Here is an 8,158-nt window from a genome sequence, read left to right as displayed (position 1 = left end):
AGGTTGGATGGGGCTTTGAGCAACCTGGTGTGGTGGAAGGTGTCCCGGCCCATGGCAGGGGGGTTGGAACGAGATGGTCTTTAAGGTCCCTTCCAACCCCAACCATTCTGTGATGATGATGATCTCCACAGAGTGATTCACCCTAGCCTAAAATGTAGAGCTAAGTGATGTGGAATGACCCTATGCCCTCTGGAAATGCCTATCCATTCTCAGCAGATTGAGCTGAGACAATTAACTCAGAGCAGATACATAACATTTAGATAATCAGTATTAGGTGAGAGAAATAATTTCCAACCTGCCCACATTCTTGGAGGTTTGAAGCACAACAAGCACATGCAGTCTCCCAAGATCCCAACTAACATGCCAACTACCAGATCATCCTTTTATTATTTGCCACCTGGCTTCTAGCCATGGCAATATATTGAGGTAACGCTATCAGCTTTATTTCAATTTCACAGCCCAGATGGCAGTGCTACATTTTGCTTCTGCTCAGGCTAGGAATGTTATCCTTTTGCATTTCCCAAATGAGAGAAACCCTTGCTGTGGAAAATAAGAAGCTGGTCATTTAAGCAAGCCAAACGAGTTACAGAAGACTTACCAAAAAAGAAAAGTGGTAAAAAACTATTCAAGTCAGCGGTTCCAGCTACACTGGAGAATTAGCACCATGAAAGTGCTGCCACCTGATTTGTAACCTACTAAATATGCAATTTAAAAGCAGACTTACTACAGTATGCCAGATCGAAACAAATTAAGCAGTTCTGCTTCCACATACAGATGAGTTTAACAAAGAGAAAACAGTGATGCAATGATCAGTCATTCAGCACAAAAAAACAGCAAGATAGAGACTGAATAAGAAAGACTTAAACACTACAAATTACCACTTAGAACATTTACTATTTAATGTTGTGCACACTGGAGCAAACTACAATGGCATTTACATTTTTAGGGAAAAAAAAATTATTTATGCTGTAGTACCACCCACACAGAATGACACAGCTTCTCCTGTTGAGCTATCTAAACTTAAGGCAAGAAATGACGAAGGTAACAAACAGTGGGGCTGAAAGCGGAAGAGAGAGATGGGGGAACAGGAATAAAGCCTACTTATAAGCTCTGATTAATGATTATGAAACACTTCAATAGCTACACAAATAGATGAATGGCAGCCACTTGCTAATGCACTCCTTCCCTTGCACTTTATAGTTTCTTCTAGGTATCCTGAAAGAAGTGTGGGGTTAAGAAGGAGAAAACAGTGGCTTTACAGATCTGATGGGAAGGCTGTCCCGTGAAGCACGACTAGGTGCAAGCCTCTGTAAAAAGATGTAGCTATCTGCCAAGGCAAAGAAACCAGAGGATAATTAATTAGGATCAGCAAGTAAGGAAAGGAAAAGCATGAAAAGAGAAGAAGTGGGGAGTGAAATGGTTGGATGAAATGGGTGAGATGATATTTCAGTCTGTCTTTTGTCTGTCTGGCTCACTGCTGTTGGGGGACAGGTGTGAGGGGACAAGACAGAGATTAGGTTCCTCAGAAGAATAAACTGAACATGAGAATCTGTCTAGATTCCTTCCTGGAGGCTCACTTACCCAGCTGTCCCTCTTTCTGGGTGCTGTGGTTTAACCCTTGGCAACTAAGCACCACACAGCGACTCACTCACTGCCCCTGCATCAGGACAGGGGAGAGAATCAGAAGGGTAAAAGTGAGAAAACTTGTGGGTTGAGATAAAGACAGTTTAATAGGTAAAGCAAAAGCCACACACACAAGCAAAGCAAAATAAGGAATTCATTCCGCACTTCCCATGGGCAGGCAGGTGTTCAGCCATCTCCAGGAAAGCAGGGCTCCATCACATGTAACAGTGACTTAGGAAGACAAACGCCATCACTCCCAATGTCCCCCCCCTTCCTTCTTCTTCTCTCAGCTTTATATGCCGAGTATTACGTCATATGGTATGGGATATCCCTTTGGTCACTGGGGTCAGCTGTCCCGGCTGTGTCCTCTCCCAACTCCTTGTGCGCCCCCAGCCTCCTCGCTGGTGGGGTGGCGTGAAGAGCAGAAACAAAGACCTTGACCCTGTGTAAGCCCTGCTCAGCAATAACTAAAACATCTCTGTGTTATCAACACTGTTTTCAGCACAAATCCAAACCATAGCCCCATACCGGCTACTACAAAGAAAATAAACTTTACCCTAGCCAAAACCAGCACACTGGGTCAGTAGTAGCTACAAAGCTCTGCTCTGGCAGATGCTGTTCAAGAACTGCACTTTCTCTGAGAGTCAATGAGGAGACCTCTATGGGGTCCCTACACTTCCAGTTCCCATCTCTCCAGGGCCCAGAAGAGAACCTCGTTCTCTTGCACTTCTGCACGCCAGGCTGGGGACTCTACATGAAGCAGTGGAAAACCATTCCTCTGGCTCCCTGCCTTCTCTGCTGCCTTACCTCAGGCATCTCCAATTCCTTTTCCCCTCACCAAGTGCACAGTCCGAGAGTCTCCTCACAGAAGATGCTCCTCAAACCCTGCCCTGTCAACAATGGTGTAGCCAAAATACCAGAGGTTCAGAGAGCTCTGTAACAGATAGTATGTTGGGAATGAGAGGCCACAAGACTATCCCTGGTAGCTGGATTTTCAGGCAGAAGTGGCAGAAAAACAGACAGTAAGAGAGGAGAGCATGTTCTCCTGGATGAATTTCAGCTATGTTAAGCCAATGAGAAACATGTGAAACAATTTCTGGTGGTGCAGAATTTGAGGCTGAAAAGCAGGAGATTACATTTGTAACATCTGGCAAGTCTAGTCCTCACCAGCACAGGATCCCAGCTCTGTCCCTGCTGCCTGCTCTTCTGTAGAGGAAAAGCTTCTGTACTATCATCTCACACTGTTTAGAAGGGGAGCAGCCACAAAAATTCCATCCTTATGACAAGCCGTGATGATTTGGGGAGGAAAATATAAATAAAGAATTAACTTTCTTGCAAGTGAGCAATGACATTAAGTAATTAGCAGTAATTGGAAGAGTCAAAAATCCAAATCCAAAACTGACTTTTGCTTATGAAGCAGAGATCCTCAGCTAGAATATATAAAAATTTTGCACTTTTTCTATTCACAAGAAATTTGACATTGCAATTCGGACAGAGAATCAAACTTAAGGACCCCACTGTGAACATCCGAAGAAAATCAGTGCAATTCCTATGCTTCATTCTTTATCTTGAATAACTATACCTGAATGCTTAAAAAACCCAAGCAAGAGTACTTCTTCTATCCTTTGTTTACAGTAGAGTAAAGAACATTTAACCCCAAAGGGTTTTTGAAGAACTCTGTTCTTATCTCTGACAAGCCTGTTACCGACTGAAGTAGGTAACATTCCCACACTCCTATATGTGTCTTTATCCTGGCAGAACATTCAAAATTGTCACTATCTCACACACGCACACAAAAGATTAACGCATTTGGTCCTCTTTTTAATTTACTAAGGACTCACAATCAATAAAAGCAGATCTGCCACTGCTGAATCAATCTGCTTCATGACAGCTTTGCTCCACAGGAGCTATTTCCAATTACTATTTTCATTTTTACCTATTTTCTTTTTTCTCTTAGATGGCAGAGTCAATAAAGATCAAATTTCCAGCTAGCCATGGTGCATCATCCAGGGATTACATTAAAAAAAATAAAAATAGCAGATGCTTTGATCTTATACAACTTTTACCTTCTTTCTTTGTACTGTGGAAAAAGTCTGTCTCTAAATATACCAACACAACTTAAAAGAAACAGCTAATAATACCTACTTGTGGTTTTAAATATCTTGTCATGATGCCAGGTTATTTAAGAGAGAGCGATCACGATGAGGGAGCACATGAAGCAGTAAACAGCTTTCAAGGATGGCTAAACATCAAAGCAAGGGGACACCCACATCACAAAGATTGTTCCTGTGGCATAAAATACAGAAAAACACTAAAACCAGAAAAGAATCTAGCATAAAAAGGGAAGAAAATACGTTTTTAACTCCTCAGGGAACGAGAAGCCTGCACCACCTTTCAGGGCAATGGTACTGCCCTTCATGGAAAAGCAGGAGGATGGAGGTGAATGACTGGTCTATCAAGTAAGTAACGATTCAAAGGCAAAACAGAAATAACGCAATGGGGATTTAAGGACAGCGTCAATAAGGATTTCACTGCTACAGCGTGGAATGACAACATTGCTTTTCTAAGTTTTGTCTCTGATGCAATTTGTATTTGATGTTAATAGACTACCTTAGACGAAACATACTCTAAAGCTAAAAAAAAGTACAACGTGGCATGCTTCTCAAGTCTTTTACATTATTTACTGAATTTTCAGAGAGCAAAGACACATTATCAGCCTACATAGCAGTTTCCCACCTGTGAAAGAGATGTAAAAGAATGTCTACTTCAAAGACAGCTGAGAGGTTTAAAAGCCCACACATGGAGCTTGAACAACACTGTGGGGCTCTACGCAGAGACAAGAGCCTGCTGGCTCACGTGGGACTGAGGCAATCAATCAGTAAAACACAGTGCCTTTCACTACAAAAAAACATGCTAAATTCCAAAATTTGGAATTCAGAAAAATGCTGAATTTTAAGGGGAAAGAGAATGAGATTATCTTCTCTGAACAATCCACATCATAGGAAGTTTATTTTATGTAACCTACGCTGATATTTACATCCTGTATCATGGTCTCTAGCCATACTTCAGAAAATGAGTGCAACGTTGACAGTCCTGACGATGAAATATTTCAGTACTGCCTGCCTCAAAAAATCTCTCAACACATGCACAGGCCTCCCCCGTATCAGATCTACGCCAAAGCATATCCCCTCTTGCTAAGCCTGCTTATCCACTTAGGCACTATGCTGATGCTAGTCAGATGCTTAATATAGTTACTAGGTTCTCTTTCTTCAAAAATTGTATTCAATTTTCTATCCACGCAATGTATTACTATCTTCCTGAATTTTCTGTGTCATTTTAAGTACCTGTATATTTCTTCCTCTTAATTGAAGTCTCACATATGAGTGTTTAAAAACTATTTCAATATACAGATAGTACTTAATTCTTTTCTCTCTGAGGTCTCACCTTGTTACGAATTTCTTGATAAGCCCAAGGAGGGGAGTGCATCCACTGAACAGCATCCCAGTATCTCTCCTGGCTATTATGTAAGCCATGGGCTCCACGATACAAATTCCCTCGCTGTCTGTACTCTGTTTACAAGATTCAGGTAGCACACAAGAAAACTACTGCAATTTCCAAGCTAATTCCCCTTGGATGGAGGAGCTTCCAACCCTCTGCGGGTCTTGTCACAGCTAGCTGGAATATACACCACTCTCCTTTTGCACCCAGGGATGCATCTCTTGAGGTTCACCAACTCAAGTTATTAGCAGTTTAGACACCCCACTAGCTGGATGCCAGCTCCTCGTGGTGTCCAACAAGACGGCTGCTCTGACCAGTCTCGGCAGAGGTTAGGACACTGGTGGTACTTCTGGCAGCTTCACACCAACTTTTAACTGCTGCTCTTCCCACTCCAAGGTCTCTCCCTGCTGCTACAAATTTTTATGCCTTACTCGTACATCTTCTCAAGCTGACTCTTCTTTGTTTCAAAAGCCTCTTTGTAAATCCAAGGTTAGTGTTTCATCTTGCTTATTGAACAGCCAGATTAAAAGAACACAACAAACCTAATCCATTAAAGACTACCCATCAAATATGCCAGTTCTAACTAACTCTAACAGTATTGAGTTTCTTTTGTGTGTCAGGACATTACCTGTGGCCTTTGCACCTTCCCAGACAATTACCTGTGTTAAAACTCAACGTTGAATATTAGACTGCCACACAAAAGACTTTCAGTCCCTAGCGTAAAAGCCAATAGTTGCATTACCACTGCTTCCCTCTCTCTGCCACCACATGTATAAATTTCTCCTTTCTGGAAAATGCTATCCAAGCCCAGAATATGACCTTGATGTCCTTTTGTGAATCCAGAGACAGAGACTCAGTCAAGTTCTGAATAACATCCAGTTTATTCAATTTTGCTAACATTCCATTTTCGTCCTTTAATAAATCACCTCCCTGGCTCTCAGCTTAAACTCTCTTAGGACACAGAAAGCAAGAGGCTAATGCTGGTAAGTCTTCATTTAATTTCTTTTACTGACTTAGCCTCCTCTGCAGTATTTTCCATTCTTTCAGTCATATGTCTTCCCTCACATCTATGGGTGCTATTACACTGACATACAGGGAACTGCATCCACCTACAACAGAGCAAGATGTGCCCCAAATGTATGAAATCACTCATTTTCCTTTACAAAGGAAAGGAAATTTCCAATACTTTCTATCACTTGCTCTAACGGAGTACAGTTCAATGGAAGAGCACAAGAGGACTCTCACACATCCTGATCCTAGTGGCCTCCAGAAGGCTCAATCTCTTCAAGATATAATGCCCAAACATCATAAGAAAGCAGTTCTGCATCCTCAAATACATCTCCTCAGACTTGCACTTAATGTATTACTCTATGATCTGAAAGCAAATAATCCTTATTTACATGTTTAATACTGTACCAAATGTCTACCGAGAAACCACCGAACAAGACCTTACAACAGACACAGCTGCTGTGTAATGAGTACAACTTTATATGCAAGTATGATGACATTTACAGGATTCTGGTATGCACATCCGTGTATGTGGTGCTGTGGCATATCTGTAATCTTTCACACATTAAAAGTTTGCCAGTTCTCAAGAGATTTTCAGTATCTAAGTAGAAAAGGAAACACTTCAGGGTTCAAAAAGAGCATATCACCTTTTTAAATAATTGATCATTTACAAATATCTGTGGAAACACACACTATAATCAGCAACTTGCAACCTTGATAACATGGAAATACATGTAGCAGGTCTCTCGAACCATAGTTTTATTTCTATGCCACCCTACCTGTACATTTATCATCCTGTCATTGATCATTATAACCTTTAATGTTTTCTACAACAGAAGTAGTGTAAGGGACTGTGAATAGGGCCTCCACGTAACACAGACAATAATCGATATAGGACAAACCAGACATTGGCTGAGTAATACTGCCAAACATGAAATAAAACATCTACGGTAACAAGAGCCATTTACAGGAAAGATGATCTGAAATACTTACCTTCAGGGTGTATACTCATACCACGTACTGGTGTGGCACGGACCCACTGGTTGTTGTACAACAGTCCAAGTCCTGAGAGGTTCAGGGTATTTCAAGGCACGGGTAAAACATGCTGTGCGTTCGTTATCCCGTATAGTGGAAAACTGACTTCCCTCACTCTCTACAAATATCGGGGCTGTTCACCAGACCTTAGTCTCCTCTGCAAGTCTCAGATTTCTGCTTGTAATCCTGTAGAACAGGAATCCAACTAACTATAAATCACAGGATGTGAATAGTCAATTCAGTTCAAGATTAAGATATCTACATTTGGGCACAGAATTTTAAAAATTCTATTAGGGAACTGAAATCTGTGAAATCAGACTCTAGATGTCTGGTTTAGTGTGAGCTGAATCAGCTCCTAGGCTGAACTGACTCAATCCCCATTGATTACAGAGGAGCTCAGGCATGCCATGCACATGTACACACCTACTTGTCAACACTAAAATTTCAGTGTCTTAATCCTGGACTGAATACCACTGACAACAAGTTATTAAATAAGGCACTCAAGTATGGATTCAGTAGATGCCTCAACTGTTTAAAACAGTCCTGCCTTAATTGAAATCTCTTCCTGCACTGCTATCACTATAATCTTGCTCCCTACATACTGGGAAAGGAGTACGGAAATAGTCCATTGCTGAATACCTGTAATTCAAAAGTATGAAATGATGAGTTTACTCAGCCTGAGCTTGAAATAAAAGTCAACTAGCCCTTCTCACAGCTGTCCCAGAGGCCGTTACAGTAACAGAGAATTGTCAGAATGGAAGACATTCAAACTGTGCCTTCCCAAACTAATTCTTGAGTCATACCTGCCAAGAGCCAACAAGACACAGTTTTTAATTTATTGCTATAGAAACTACCATATGGCCTTTCTCTTAATCCTCTACATCTTTACCATAAAAGGAAAATCTACTGAGGAACAAAGATCTGGACATGAATTTACAGAAATGGCTTAAACACATAAAGAAAAGTCATTTCTTAGCAGACAAAAGCATGTAAC

At 41.2% G+C, this 8,158-nt stretch overlaps 1 protein-coding gene across 1 annotated transcript in view; it reads right to left on the bottom strand.

Annotated features, from left to right (window-relative positions):
* ALKBH8 (alkB, alkylation repair homolog 8 (E. coli)) overlaps positions 1–8,158 on the bottom strand; it is a 48,078-nt gene that overhangs the window by 16,919 nt on the left and 23,001 nt on the right. The gene's annotated exons all lie outside the window — the stretch shown is intronic.

This window comes from Cariama cristata, unplaced genomic scaffold, assembly GCF_000690535.1.
Source record: "Cariama cristata isolate BGI_N322 unplaced genomic scaffold, ASM69053v1 scaffold13470, whole genome shotgun sequence".
NCBI classification, from domain to species: domain Eukaryota; kingdom Metazoa; phylum Chordata; class Aves; order Cariamiformes; family Cariamidae; genus Cariama; species Cariama cristata.
The sequence above is the reverse complement of the archived record's forward strand: the minus strand, read 5'-3'. Positions and strand labels throughout refer to the sequence as shown.